Below are 15,055 nucleotides of genomic sequence, written 5' to 3' on the forward strand. Positions count from 1 at the left end.
GCACTATTCATTAATAAGAAACAAGAAGTGTTTGCTGTCTCTAATACTTACATTTTGCTCCCGTTGATGTTGATTTATCTACTGCTTGTTAAATAGTCCAAAATGTGCCAGGAATTTGTGCATACTGCATAATGTTTACAAAGGGGAACAAAAAAAGAAATGCAGGCTCCTCCCTGTATTAAGAGAAAAGAGCTCTACAAACCAGCAATGCGTGCTTTAAAGCAGTATTCGCACATAAGTATTTTTCTTAAAATAGAAAGATAATTATCTTTCACGCATTCTTCATAAAGTCATTGTCCTTAGCTATTCACCTACAGTACATATAAGCTTATCTACCATAGATTGAGCCAGGCAATGCTTAAAGTGGTCCTATAGATGTTGTGGAACTCACCCCCACCATCCTCTGTGCTATCTTAATAAAGGCGTGCAGAAATAGGGGTGTGGTTCTGAAAGAAAAGGGCATGGTCACACAATAGTATCCCCAATACAAATTATGCCACACACTAGCACAATCTTATTCACATTACACCGCACATAGTGCCCCTGATTCACATTACACCACATACTAGTATTCCTTATTCATGTTATGACACACAGTAGTGTCCCTTTTACACAATGCCCACATTAGTGCCCCTTATATACAATGCCCACAGTAGTAATGCCCCTAATATACATAATGCCCACAATAGTAATGCCCCTTATACAATGCCCACAACAGTAGTGCCCCTTTTGCAATGCCCGCTGTAGTGGTGCCCCTTATGCAGTGCCCCCAGTAGGGGTGCCTCTTATACAGTGCCTACGGAGATAGTGCCTCTTATGCAGAACCCACAGTATTAGTGCCCCTTATGCCCTTTATGCCGTGCCCCTTATGCAGTGCCCCCATTAGTTGTGCCCCCATTAGTAGTGCCCCCAGTGGTAGTGCCCCCATTTAGTAGTGTCCCCAGTAGTGGTGCCCCCTGTAATAGTGCCCCTTAGTGCTCCAAGTAGTAATACCCCCAGTAGTAGAGCCCCCAGTAGTATTGCTCCCAGTAGAAATGCCCCCTGTAGTAATACCCCCTAGTGACCCCAGTATTAATGCCATCTGTAGTAATGCCCCCAGTAGTAGTGTCCCCAGTAGTAGTGCCCCCTGTAGTAATGCCCCCAGTAGTAATGTGCCCAGTAGTAATGCCCCAAGTAGCAGTGCACCCTAGTGCCCCCAGTAGTAGTGTTCCAGTAGTAATGCGCCTGTAGAAATGCTTCTTACACAACAAAACAAACAGTAACAATACTTATCCTGCTCCTGCATCTGCTGCTGTCCGACTGGCTGCCTGCTCCTCGGAACTATGGGAGATATGTCATGACATCTCTCCCATAGTGCACACTGCGGGATCCGGAGCTCAGGAGTTAGCTCCAGCCTGGTAACAAAATCTCAGCAGGCAACCGACATCTTCAGTGCTGACAGGTCGGGTTAGGTAGGCTGGATAAGGCACAACTGGTTCCCTCTCCAAATAGAAGTGATGGAACGCAGTTCCACCCCTTTCTGTCCCACTTTAAGCTCCTGGTACCAGGGCTTAAAGTGGTCCTAAAGAGTTGGACTCATCTTCCCCACCCTCACATTAGGTGGAGCTACTCTGAGATGGTGTCTTGTCACTGCCAGAGATGCAAATAGAGTTGAAGCAAATAAAGAAAATGTTGCACCCTTGAAAACTGCTCTTTAAAATTCTGTCTGTATATTTATATTAGTACTGAAACACACATTGTAAACACAATAAGAGATATGTAACAGCAAGCAAAACCTCCATATGACTAGGGAGAATACCACGTGCAGAGCCGGCCCTAGCCAATTTGGTGCCCTAGGCAAAATTTTGACTGGTGCCCCCTACCTCTACACATATATATATACATATACATATATACGTATATAGAAACAATTTTGAAAGCACCCCACCCCCCAGCTGCTAAAGAGTCACCTCTTTCCACAACATTCCCTCAGACATAAATATACCCCCTGGTCAGGCCCACCTCCCAATGTGAGCTCTTCTGAAGTCTGCACTGCTGCAGACAATCACAGCTATGTGCAGGTGCTGAGTGCTCACCTCTCCCTTGGGTATGGGCTTCTGTTTGGCTGTATGAGCTTCTGCAGTCAGAGATGTGTTGGCTCCTCTAGTCCTGGCCCAGTTCATCTTTTTGATGCTGGGAGGATGGGGCTGCCCGGAGCGGTCCTGCTTCACTCTGATGCTGGGAGGATGGGGCTGCCCGGAGTGGTCCTGCTTCACTCTGATGCTGGGAGGATGGGGCTGCCTGAAGTGGTCCTGCTTCACTCTGATGCTGGGAGGATGGAGCTGCCTGGAATGGTCCTGCTTCCCTCTGATGCTGGGAGGATGGGGCTGCCCAGAGTGGTCCTGCTTCACTCTGATGCTGGGAGGATGGCTGGGAGGATGGTTCTGCCCGGAGAGGTCCTTCACTCTGATGCTGGGAGGAGGGGCATGCCCGGCGTGGCCCATGGTTATCATTCAAAGGGGCATCGTGATTGGGTGCAGGGGGAAAGGCGGGCCTGGGAGGACTGGTTAGGCACCATAGAAGCAGGACCGCAGGAACCCACAATAGAGGGATGCATATGGCTAAGCTATTGTTTAGTCTCCACTCTGCCGGGGACCGATCCCCGACGGTATATTAAAAAAGTGATTGCTGTCTGATTGATACCCCCATTCAGCGCCTTCTGTCATAGATGGCGCCTGGAGCATGACCTCCACGGCTCCGCCCATGCTACGCCCCTGCCTATAGTGCCACTTATACAAAATAATAAAACACTTACCTTAATCCCCGCTCTTGCATCCGCCGCTGTCCTGTCCGCCCGGCTGCTCCTCAGAACTATGGGAGAGATGTCATGACATTCCTCCCATAGTGCTCTCTGCGGGAGCCAGAGCTCAGGAGTGAGCTCCGGCTCCTCGGAACTATGGGAGAGACGTCATGACGTTCTTCCCATAGTGCTCTCTGCAGGAGCCAGAGCTCAGCAGTGAGCTCCGGCTCCTCGGATCTATGGGAGAGACGTCATGACGTCTCTCCCATAGTGGCTGTGGGGAGAGCCGGAAGCTAGAGTTCAGGAGAGAACTCCAGCCTCCGGCTACCGCGACGCTGCAGGGAAGGAGCCGGGCGCCCGTTGGTAATAACATCTCAGCAGGAGTCGGGCTTGGTGCCCCCCTGCGGCACCGGGCTGGAGGACACTGGCGCCGGGTGTAGCTTGGCACCCGGTGCACATGCTCCTCCAGCCCCCCTTCCCCCTAGTTGCAGCCCTGCCAGAATGATCTTCTGTACAGAAGCTCATTCTGGCCTGGCCAAACGCTGAGCTGCCGATCGAAGCTGAGCTCCGATCACGGTAGGCGGAGAGAGGGCAGCAGTAGAGCCATCGCCCCTAGGCATTTGCTTATAATGCCTATGCCTAGGGCCGGCTCTGACCACGTGCACATACACATACTGTTGTGTATAGGAAAAATTAAATTGAATGGCCAGTGGCTGCTTAGACCCCTGGAAGTTTTAGGGACTATGATAGTGTGAAATACATTTTAATTGCTTTTCTTAACACTCCTGTCTCCAGCTGAGACTATAATATTACTGCATTAAAAAAGAAAATTTGTTTTATTCGATTGCCACCCCTCTGAGCATTTTTATAGGGTACCCCCCAAACATTTTTTTGTCACTTATGTGCCACATTTTTTAGATTTTGCAACCCCTGTGCATCCCCTGTGTTTGTGAGTATTTTCCTACCTATTGTATATGGTAGTTTCTGAAAATATTGAGCCTCCCTGGGCAGTAATTTTCTTGAGTTGGTATTCAGTATGTATGTAGGAGATCATGAGGTACAGAACCAACTGTTTGCATAGGAATAATATGTAATCTTCATAAAAGGGAGGTCCAACCAGATAAAAAAAATTGTAACAGAACTTTGGGTGCAGGACAAAATGTGATCTTCACTGATCAAACATCCTCCTACGCCTCTCCAGTGCCATTCCTCTTGTGTCTCTACAAAGTGTCTCTACAATGCCATTGCCCCTGCATCTCTACAAAGCCATACCCCTTGAGTTTAATCAACACCACCCCTCCCGTGTTTTTCCAACATCATCCCCCTGCATCTCTCCAGCACCATCCTCCTGCATTTCTCTAGCACCATGCTCCTGCGTCTCTCCAGGACCATATTCCTGTGTTGCTCCATATCAGCCACTGGGTCTCTCCAGATGAACCAGCCCTCTGTCTTTATAAGTCCACTCCCTGTGTCTCTCCATCTAAGCACCATGCATCTCTCCAGCACCATCTCCCATACTTTTATCCAGTGCTATCCTCCAGAGTCTCTCCAGCACCATCCTCCTGTGTCTCTATGGCACCATCCTCCTGCATGTCTCCTTAGGATAATCCCTACTCTATTTTTCCAACACCACCCCGTGTGTCTCACCAGGACTGTCCTCCTGTGTCTCTCAAGGACTGCTCTCCTGTAGCCTAGAATGGCACCCTGCAGCCAGAATCTATGCAGCAGTGCCACCTGGAGTGTCCTTAGGATGCTTCAGATGGTCAAACCGCTGCCCTTACAGCTCCCAGGAGCATCCTAAGGATGCTACCGGCATTGCTGTAATCACCGATGATTGTGGTCTCGTCCCAGAGTGACATTACATGGAGGGGACGTGGCCTGCACCGGGCCTGTGAATAATGTTATATATATCAAAATGGCCCTTGGCAGAAAAAAGGCTCCCCACCGCTGCTCTACATAGTAGAAAATGATGGCAAACAATTAAGAACACTTGCAGTATAAAAAATTTACAGATGTAGGTCTATTTGGAAGAAAAATTATTAGTATCCTTTTGTAGGGAAAAATTTATATTGTCTCAATATGTTTTTGACAAAGTTTCAAATGTTTCAAGTAGGCACAATTAGTAAACTGGACTGTTTAGCTGTGCTTTAATAGCTTTCAGCAGAAACAGTCCTGATAAGTAGGTTAATATTTCTGTGGATTTATTAGGCATAGGTCGTATGGAGAGTTATATTCAAGGAGCAGGCATGCATAGAAAATTTTTCTTTGTGTCTCAAACTCTATCCCAGGTGGTATCCCTTGTATAATCTTATGCCAAAGACCATATGTTTTACCCGGTTCCGATGATCTTTAGCCGGCAATGTTGTTACTGGCCATAGTGATTGGATTGAAACAGGGAACCACACCATCAAACACCAACCCGTGTGTATTCAAGCCTCTCCACAGATTGTCACTTTTTCACGTTTCTCCGCTTCTCAATCGTCGGCTGAAGAAGTCATGAATGTGGAATCAATGTGGTTAAATACTTTAAGTATGGACTGCAACAGTGACCCAAATTACTTACTTTTCACACCTCTCTGATTTGTTTTTACGAGAAACTATTTTGTATGCAATGAGAACTTCTACTTAAAGGTAATGTGTAACAGTGATGGGGACTATGGCCCTCATTCAGAGGCGCTCGTTCTGAATAAGGGCGGCCGCTTCATTTTTGAAGTGCGGCCTCCTGGTCGTTAGGAAAGCTGTGGGTTACCACCCACAGCTTAATGACTGAGCAGGTTGATTGTCGCGATGGTGAACACCATCGCGACCATCGGGGCTTGTGACGAGACCCTAAGTTTGGGTCTCGGCAGCTGCAAGCCCCAGGGAGCTTCCTGCTCTGAAAGAGCAGGAAACTCCCCACTGACATCACTGATGATGTGAGTGCGGCCGCCCACAAAACAGTAGGCGTCCCTTAAGGAACGCCTCCATTTTGGAAACCACCCCCCCGGCCCGCCTACAAAATGGGGCGAGCTGTCGATCAACTTCGACAGCTGCCCCTTTTGTAGAGAGCTCTGGAGCGAGAGAGTTTCTCTCTCGCTCCGGGGCTTGCGCACGCGCAGTGCGGCCGCTGCTCATGCGCAGGGCTAACTATCGACCCGGTCGCGAGCACATCGGTGCTTGTGACCGCGTCTGAATGAGACCCTATGTGTACCCCTACATATGCTAATCTTTACCTAGCATGGTGGGAAAAAGAGATAATAGTGTTGCGGCTGAGGTATATGGACAATATACTCAGAATGTGGGAAGGATACATGCACATCTTTGAGCATTTCATAAATAAACTTAATATCAACAAATTGAACCTTAAATGAACATATGAAGCCTGACAAGAAAATTTAAAATATCTAGATGTTTCTCTTACCATAGAGAAAGATGGAAATATATCATCTGACCTATTCCACAAAAAAACCTCCACCAACAGAATACTTCACTTTGAAAGTTTACATTTTTCACCTATACTGAAAGGATTACTAAAAGGTGAATTTCTGCACACAAAATGCAATTGTTCTGAGGAAACTACATTTATAACAAGGAGGGTTCAGCTGTAATAGGTCCATCAAACATGCACCAAAAACCAACTTCTAAAACCCAAAATAAAGTACAAAAGAGAAGGTGTCAGATTTATTGAAACATTCTGCCATGAATGGCAAGAATTTCAAAAGATTTTACACAAACATTTCAATGTAAAATGTACAGTCCTGGGTTAATTATCTCTATTAGTTGGAGAAGATAAAAAAACTTTTACACACTAGTGCGGAGTCATCTGAAAAGTATCAGAAAACTTCAGCAATGGCTCTTCAAGAGGTTGAACATGAAAAGCATGCCCATATATGTCACACAACAAATCATACTGTGACAAATACAATAGAGTGCAGCACATTAAGGATCACGTTAATTGTAATACTGCAGGTGTGATCTACAATCTCAAATGCCCCTGTGATAAGACCTATATTGGCAAGACCATAAAATTCCTTAAAAAGAGGATACTGGAACTCATATGGAGTATTAGGAATACAAGATGAGATCAACACAATATAAGACTGCTTAACCACAGTGGCAAGGCGCTTTCTAGAATGCAATCAGTGTAACCCCAAAGGTCTAACAGACTTTGGATTGGAAAGATTTAAATTGGGTATTAGAGGAAGGGGCATTGATAGAGAACTTCTCAGAATCAAGATGGATTTTTATGATTGATACCTGATTGTCTCTTTACATTATGAATACATTTTGAATATAAGGCAGATCTGATGGGCAGTCGGGTAGCCATGAGAAAGTGGTTAGGAGCAAAACGCATGTTGGCATTCCTGCTATGCACCAAAATACCTGCACTATCTCCTATGTATGTGAATGTTTATAATAGATAGACAGAAGGTGGGACTAACCTGCAAAGAGCAAAAATAGTGACTTCTACAATATGTGATTGTCTATACTCAACAGACAGAAGGTAGGCTTAGCCTATGAGGGAGATACTCTTATGTGTGATTGTTTGTGTATACTGATCTGCCCAGCTACATTGTTGTCCATAGCGCAGTGAATCGCACTATGTGTGGTGCGAAACGGACTCCTGTGATTGAAGATGTGCATTCACGTCTCCATTGAATATAATGGGAGACGCACTAGCACGATCGGGGATGTGCTTTCATGTCTCCATAGGATTGAATGGAGATGAACTCCCACGATTGAGGACCCACATAGCATAGCATGGTGCATAGTCACTATGAACATGAGCACATCTGTACTACAGCAAAGGCAAGCCATCACTACAAATGTATATATCTCAATGAATAGGCTGCACTTTAAAAAATCCTATCTCTACGCTATGTTTAACATGCTAAGAGGGAGATGTACTAAGCCTTGAAGATTGATAAAGTGGATAAATATAAAGTACCAACCAATCAGCTCCTAACTGTCACTTTACAGACTGTGTTTAAATAATGGAATTTAGGAGCTGATTGGTTATTCTTGTGCCACTTTATTACTCTACAAGGCTTAGTACATCTCTTCCTTAGTGTATATTAAGGATCACGATATGGATTGATATGGAATACTAATTGAACTTGTATAACAACTTCCCAAGAGATAACTATTATGTTAAGAGACCTTTAAAATATAGACAAATAAAATCTTACTTTACTACATTTTATAGGTAATACTACACACAATGTAGGGGTTGTGTACATACAATGAATAGGACAAATAGTGGCTAATTACTAAGTGCCACCAGGATATCAATTACTAGCTAATTAAGTCCAGGCAATGAGGAAATTATATACAATGTATGGGATGATCAGTGGTTAATTATTTAGTGCCACAAAACCACCAACCACCACTTACTAAACACATACAAGCCCAAAAGCAAATCAGTCGTGACTAAGTGTTTAACACTTAAGTACAATAATGTCAACAAATGAATACTATAAACAAGTCTACCCACAACACAAGTGGGGTATTTGGAGACTTTGGGCAAAAATATATCCTAACAAATGTTTAGTTTTGTCATATAATACCCCCTTTTACACCAGAGCAAAAAACTGGGATTTTGCTGGGTCAACCCGGGTCGCAGCTCAGTGTAAAAGGGTCCCTGAAAAATAACCTGGGTCAAGTGACCCTGCAATCCAACCCAGGTAGCTACCAGTGTTGGACCCAGGATGGACCCAGGTAATGGTGCAGTGTAAACGGTGCAACACGGGTTATCTGATCTGGATCATGCCTAAAATGAGCGGATTGGTGGTTGTGGAGCATTCACCTCCCACTTTTTATGACCAGTGTGACCTGGGAGTAACCCAGATCAAAGGTGCAGTGTAAATGGGTCTGACCTGGGTCTGACCAGGGTTGGAACCATGTCCAAAAACCCAGGTCGGACCTGGGTTTTTGGTGGAAAAGAAGTATAAGTGAACATTCATGAGAATCAAATATTAAAGGTGGGTACACACCTTGCTATATATCTGCAGATCAATTGATCTGCAGATATATCTGCAGATGATGGTCGTTCATACACACTGAACGGCCATCATCTGCATGCTGCAGCAGGTCCGACCAGGCTGGAGGCGGGTCGAGGGCATGTCCTGTTGGGAGGGGGTATGTCCCACCCCCCTCCCCACGGCTGCCGCTGTGTGTGTACGGGCGGTCTGCAGACCACCCGTACACACCTGCTGATGGACAGATATGTCTGCAGACATATCTGTCCATCGGCTATGCAGCACAGCCAATGCGATATGTCTGTGAACGATGGTGTTCACAGACATATCGCCTGTACACACTGGCCGATGGGAGCACGATATATTGGCTGATCAATTGAATGGCCAATATATCGGCCACCATAAGACTATTTCACTCCACTAATTTATATGCCATTGTTAATCAGATGGTATTTCATTGGAAAAGCGAACCTACCGAAATAAAAATCTACTGATAACCCAGGTGAAGTGTCTATCTGAAAGTAATTTGAACAGTGGAATTGTGTGGCTAATTATATAAATGCCATGTGTACAATCCCATGAACAAATGTAACACCATATCCTAAAACCTGTGCAATTGAAAATAATTATTGAGAGAGTGGCTGCATTACCATTTATCTCTGCGTTGGAATAAGGAATGTGCTACCTCATTGATGCTTCATTATATAAAGCATCTGTCCTTTACCAAGATGGCCATCATTAGGTCTTCTGTGCATGTGATGAGCAATCATGGTACACTGTGTGTGAGCGTCACAGTACTACACAGACATGTAGTACTCTGCTTTGTGGGGACCCTGCATATCCTGCATGCCACCACTTACATACATTACTGGATGGCCCGCCCAGTGGCGGAACTAGGGCAGGGTGAGCAGGGCATGTGCCCTGGTTGCCGTAGGACAGGCGGTGCAGGGGGGCACCACCAGCCATGGTCTGGCCCGGCCCATCCTAGTTAGGAGGTGTAGCGCCAACCACAATGTGTGTGTGCGGTCAGCGCTACACATTTACACAGAACCGGCAATAGGCTTCCTTGCACCCAGCGCCAGTCCTGTGCTGCACAGTTGAGCCCCTTCCCTCTCCCTGAGTGCTTACCCAATAGCGGTGGGAGGCGGGCTCAAGCTGTGCAGTTTAACACACACATTGCCACCAGCGCGGCAGCGATGTGTGTGTTAACCGGCAGCCAATGAGAGTCAGACAGACTCTCATTGGCTGCTGCTGCTGCACACACATCACTGCCATGCGGCGGTGATGAGTGTGTGAACCAGCAGCCAAAGAGAGTCAGACAGACTCTCATTGACTGCTGCAGTGCTCACTGCAAGAGCCGGGCTGGAGCTCACTCATGAGCTCTACCTTCAGGCTCCTGCAATGGGTAATGTGAGAGACGTCATGAGATCATGACGTTTCTCCCATAATGCATAGTGCACCAGCCCGGGAGGACTGACGTGCTGTGGCGGGAGCAGTGGCCGGAGCCAGAGTGTGGATTCAGGTAAGTGTATTTTAAAAAAAAAATTAAACTTGTGTGGCTGCACTGCGGGGGCACCATTACTTGGGGTGGGGCACTACTATGGAGTACAACTGGAAGGGGGGAAAACTGCTACTGGGTGCACTGCATCGGGAGGGGGAACCTCTATTTGGGACTACTACGGGGGGGGAACTACTACTAAGGGGGCACTGCATCGGGAGGGGGAACCTCTATTGGGGACTACTACTGGGGGGGGAAACTACTACTGGGGGTACTGCATCAGGAGGAGGAACCTCTATTGTGGACTACTACTGGGGGGGGAACTACTACTGGGGCACTATATAAGGGGCTTACTACTAGGGGCACAAATGAAACTACTACTGGGGACACTATATAAGGGGCTTGCTACTAGGGACACAAGGAAACTACTACTGGGGACACTATATAAGGGGCTTACTATAGGGGACCACTACTGGGGGCACTAAATAGGGAGGACCACTACAGGGGACACTGTATAAGGGCACTGCATAAGGGGGATCACTACTGGGGGCCTGCATAAGGGGGACCATGACTGGAGGCACTGCATGGGGGTGGCTACTGCTGGGGGCACTATATAAGCTGCTTACTACTAGGAGCATTGCACTGGTGGGACCACTACTGGGGGCACTAAATAGAGAGGACCACTAAAGTGGGCACTGTATAAGGGGCACTGGATAGGGGGGATCACTGCTGGGGACCTGCATAAGGGGGATCACTACTGGGGGCAATGCATGGGGGGAATACTGCTGGGGGCACTATATAAAGGGCACTGCATATAGGGTACCACTACTGGGGGCACTGCATATAGGAGACTGCTACTGGGGGCACTATATAAAGGGCACTGCATAAGGGGGTACCACTACTGGGGGCATTGCACTGAGGGGACTGCTACTGGGGCACTACATAAGGGGGGGCACTACTGGGGTCACTGAATAAGGGGAACTAATGAGGGGCTGCATAATGGGGACTACTACTGGGGGCATTGCATGTTGGCAGTAATGTATTAGGGGATCTAATGGGGGGCTGCATAAGGGGGACCACTAGTTGGGCTACTGTATAAGGGGCACTACTATGGGCCTGCATAAGAGGGACCATAACTTGGGACATTGCCTACTGGGGGTACTGTATAAGGGGCACTACTGGGGTTAAGGTGCATATGGAAAGGAATGTTCAGAGTGATGATAAAGGGGTGTGTCAAGTTGACATGCTACATTTTTAAGTGACCACGCCCATTTTTTGCCACGACGTGCCCTTATAATATTTACAAGTGGGGCAAAAAAGTATTTGGACAGCCACCGATTATGCAAGTTGTTGCACTTTAAAAGATGAGAGAGGTCTGTAATTTCCATCATATGTACACTTAAACTGTGAGAGACAGAATCTGAACAAAAAATTTCAGAAATCACATTGTATGATTTTTAAACAATTTATTTGTATATTCTTGCAGAAAATAAATATTTGGACACCTACCAACCATCAAGAATTCTGGCTTTCACAGACCTGTTACTTCTTCTTTAGGAAGCTCATCTATCCTCCACTCGTTACCTGTATTAATGGCACCTGTTTGAACTGGTTAACTGTATAAAAGACACCTGTCCACACCCACAAACAGTCAGACTGCAACCTCTCCACCATGGCCAAGACCAGAGAGCTGTAAGGACACCAGGGACAAAATTGTAGACCTGCACAAGGCTGGGATGAGCTACTCGACAATAGGCAAGCAGCTTGGTGAGAAGAGATCAACTGTTGGCGCAATTATTAAAAAATGGAAGAAATACAAGATCACTGACAATCTCCCTCGACCAGGGGCTCCATGCAAGATCTCACCTCGTGGGTTATCAATGATCTTGAGAACGGTGAGGGATCAGCCCAGAACTACATGGGGGGACCTGGTCAATGACCTCAAGAGAGCTGGGACCACAGTCCCAAAGGTTACCATTAGTAACACACTACATCGTCATGGATTCAAATCCTGCAGCATACGAAAGGTCCCCCTGCTTAAGCCAGCACATGTCCAGGCCCATCTAAAGTTTGCCCGTAACCATCTGGATGATCCAGAGGAGGATTGGGAGAATGTCATGTGGTCAGATGAGACCAAAATAGAACTTTTTGGTATAAACTCCACATGCCGTGTTTGGAGGGAGAAGAATGATGAGTGGCATCCCAAAAACCACATACCCACTGTGAAGCATGGTGGTGGAAACATCATGCTTTGGGTATGCTTTTCTGCAAAGGGGACAGGATGACTGATCCGTATTATGGAGAGGATGAATGAGGACATGTATCGTGACATTTTGGGGAAAAACCTCCTTCCCTCAGTAAGAGCATTGAAGATGCAACGTGGCTGGGTCTTCCAGCATGACAATGACCTCAAACACACCGCCCAGGCAACCAAGGAGTGGCTCCGTAAGAAGCATTTCAAGGTCCTGGATTGGCCTAGCCAGTCTCCAGACCTCAACCAAATAGAAACTCTGTGGAGGGAGTTGAAAGTCTGTGTTGCCGGGCGACAGCCCCAAAACATGACACATCTAGAGAAGATCTGCATTGAAGAGTGGGCCAAAATACCTGCTGCAGTGTGTGCAAACCTGGTCAAGAACTACAGGAAACGTTTGACCTCTGTAATTGCCAACCGAGGTTACATTACAAAGTATTGAGTTAAACTTTTTGATTGTCCAAATATTTGTTTTCTGAAAGAAAATACAAATAAATTGTTTAAAAATCATACAATGTGATTTCTGGAATTTTTTGTTCTGATTCTGTCTCTCACAGTTGAAGTGTACCTATGATGGAAATTACAGACCTCTCTCATCTTTTAAAGTGCAACAACTTGCACAATCGGTGGCTGTCCGAATACTTTTTTGCCCCACTGTATATATCTATATCATTAGTTTAGTGTTTCCCAACCTTGGTCCTCAAGGCACACTAACAGTCCAGGTTTTAGTGATCTTGATTAAGACACCTGTGCACAGTAGATAACAGTGTATGCAGAGATTTAGCCAGTGGGGTGATGGCCCGTGTGGCAATGGTTGGGGCACACAAACAGTAGATATAGCCCTGTGTAAAGTGAAGAGGCTGGTGGGGCAGTGGTCAAAACATACATACAGTACAAAGCCCTGTGTACAATTAAGGGTCTGGTGGGGTAATGGCCATGTATGAGTGATGCTGGGGCCAGTTGGGCAGTGGCCAGGACACACACATGCACAGCTGGCCAGGCCTATGACAGAAGGTCGCTGCCCATCATATAAAACTTTTGGGATTATGAGTATGATGAGTGGAACATTGAAGAGATGGCTGTAACCAGTTACAACAAGATCTCCCATCATATTCGGACACCGGAAACCCTCAGCCCAGCCGCTGCCTATCAGTTCCCAGTCTCACCCCTGTCCCGTACAGTCCATTCCTTCCCGTGGCCTACAGGCTATTTTCACTGTCTGTGAAAGCTCCTCTATATGTTATATCATGTATATATGTATATATATATATATATATATATATATTTGAGTAATTACAGTACATCTTTTACACTATACCATGTTTATATATATATATATATATATATATTTATACATATATATTAGGGATGTGCAGGCTCGGTTCTACTCGGTTCCGTTCGGTTCTTTTTACCGAACCTTATTGGCTATCCAAAACTCGTGACAGCTGAAACCCAATAAGATCCGGTAAAAAGAACCGAACGGAACCGAGTAGAACCGAGCCTGCACATCCCTAATATATATATATATATATATATATATATATACACACATCACCAGAGACAGCGGCACTCGAGTAAATGATTAAGTCCAAACTTCCAGGTAAATAGTCAACGTTTCAGAGCTATTTTATTGCTCCATCATCAGGACATAAAACATATAATACAGAAATACTTATACCACCACCGATCACCACGTGCAGCAGCGGGTCCCGGCATCCGGAAGGGTGGCACACCATAAAGACGTCATCTCCAACGCCTGTCGCCAGGGTAACCACTTTAAACAAACATAAACATGGCTATAATGTAGCAATAAACAAGATATCAAGCATATTTGTAGTAAACATTTGTAAGACACCAAAACATCCGGACATCAATCTTAGACACTCAGAAGCCATATTCAATATAATAACTAATAATTAACAATACAAAACATAAAAAAATTGCACAAGAATTTACACAAAGTAGTGGAATCCCAGATTTTCATTTAATCCTCTCGGAGCTAGTGTGCCCAATCGATAGATCCACTGAGCCTCACATTGTAATAACTTAAGTCCTCTATTACCCCCCCTAATAGATTTGGGGATGTGGTCTATATTTATATACCTAATAGTCAATAAATTGTGGCTGGCACTTAAGAAGTGACGAGCCACAGGCTGGTCACTAGTACCACTGTTAATTGCTGCACGTATAGCGGAACAATGTAGAGTCATCTGTTCATGCAAGGTTCTGTCTATCTTTCCTACATAAGATAGCCGACACAGGCATGTTATCAAATATACAATAAAATGAGTGGTGCAAGTGACCCTGTGTCTAATATAAATTTTTTTTACCATTTTTAACATACCGTACATACCTAGATGGATCTCACAGCTGAAGCATTAAACCTGACCACCAGTCAGCCCAGGCCAGAGATCCCTGGGGAGCTGGGGACCCCCCAATAAAGGGTTCCCCCTCTCCAGGGCACCCCAGGTCTAGGCCGATAGCCCGGGTCTATCCACGTCACCCCTGGGCGGTGGGTGCCAGGTTGATTGTGTATAGTGTATTGTCCTTTCCAGCTGAACTACATGTCC

The 15,055-nt window shown here is 45.9% G+C and overlaps 1 protein-coding gene across 1 annotated transcript in view; it reads right to left on the bottom strand.

Moving 5' to 3' along the window:
* LOC148540775 (flavin-containing monooxygenase 3-like) overlaps positions 1-151 on the bottom strand; it is a 133,323-nt gene extending 133,172 nt beyond the window's left edge. Inside the window, exon 1 of the mRNA XM_088482011.1 lies at positions 52-151. The gene's annotated coding sequence lies outside the window, so the exon portion shown is untranslated. The remainder of the gene's footprint in view (positions 1-51) is intronic.
* Between the last annotated feature and the right edge of the window lie 14,904 nt (positions 152-15,055).

The sequence above is a fragment of the Taudactylus pleione genome, unplaced genomic scaffold (assembly GCF_031769625.1).
Source record: "Taudactylus pleione unplaced genomic scaffold, aTauple2 ptg000017l, whole genome shotgun sequence".
NCBI classification, from domain to species: domain Eukaryota; kingdom Metazoa; phylum Chordata; class Amphibia; order Anura; family Myobatrachidae; genus Taudactylus; species Taudactylus pleione.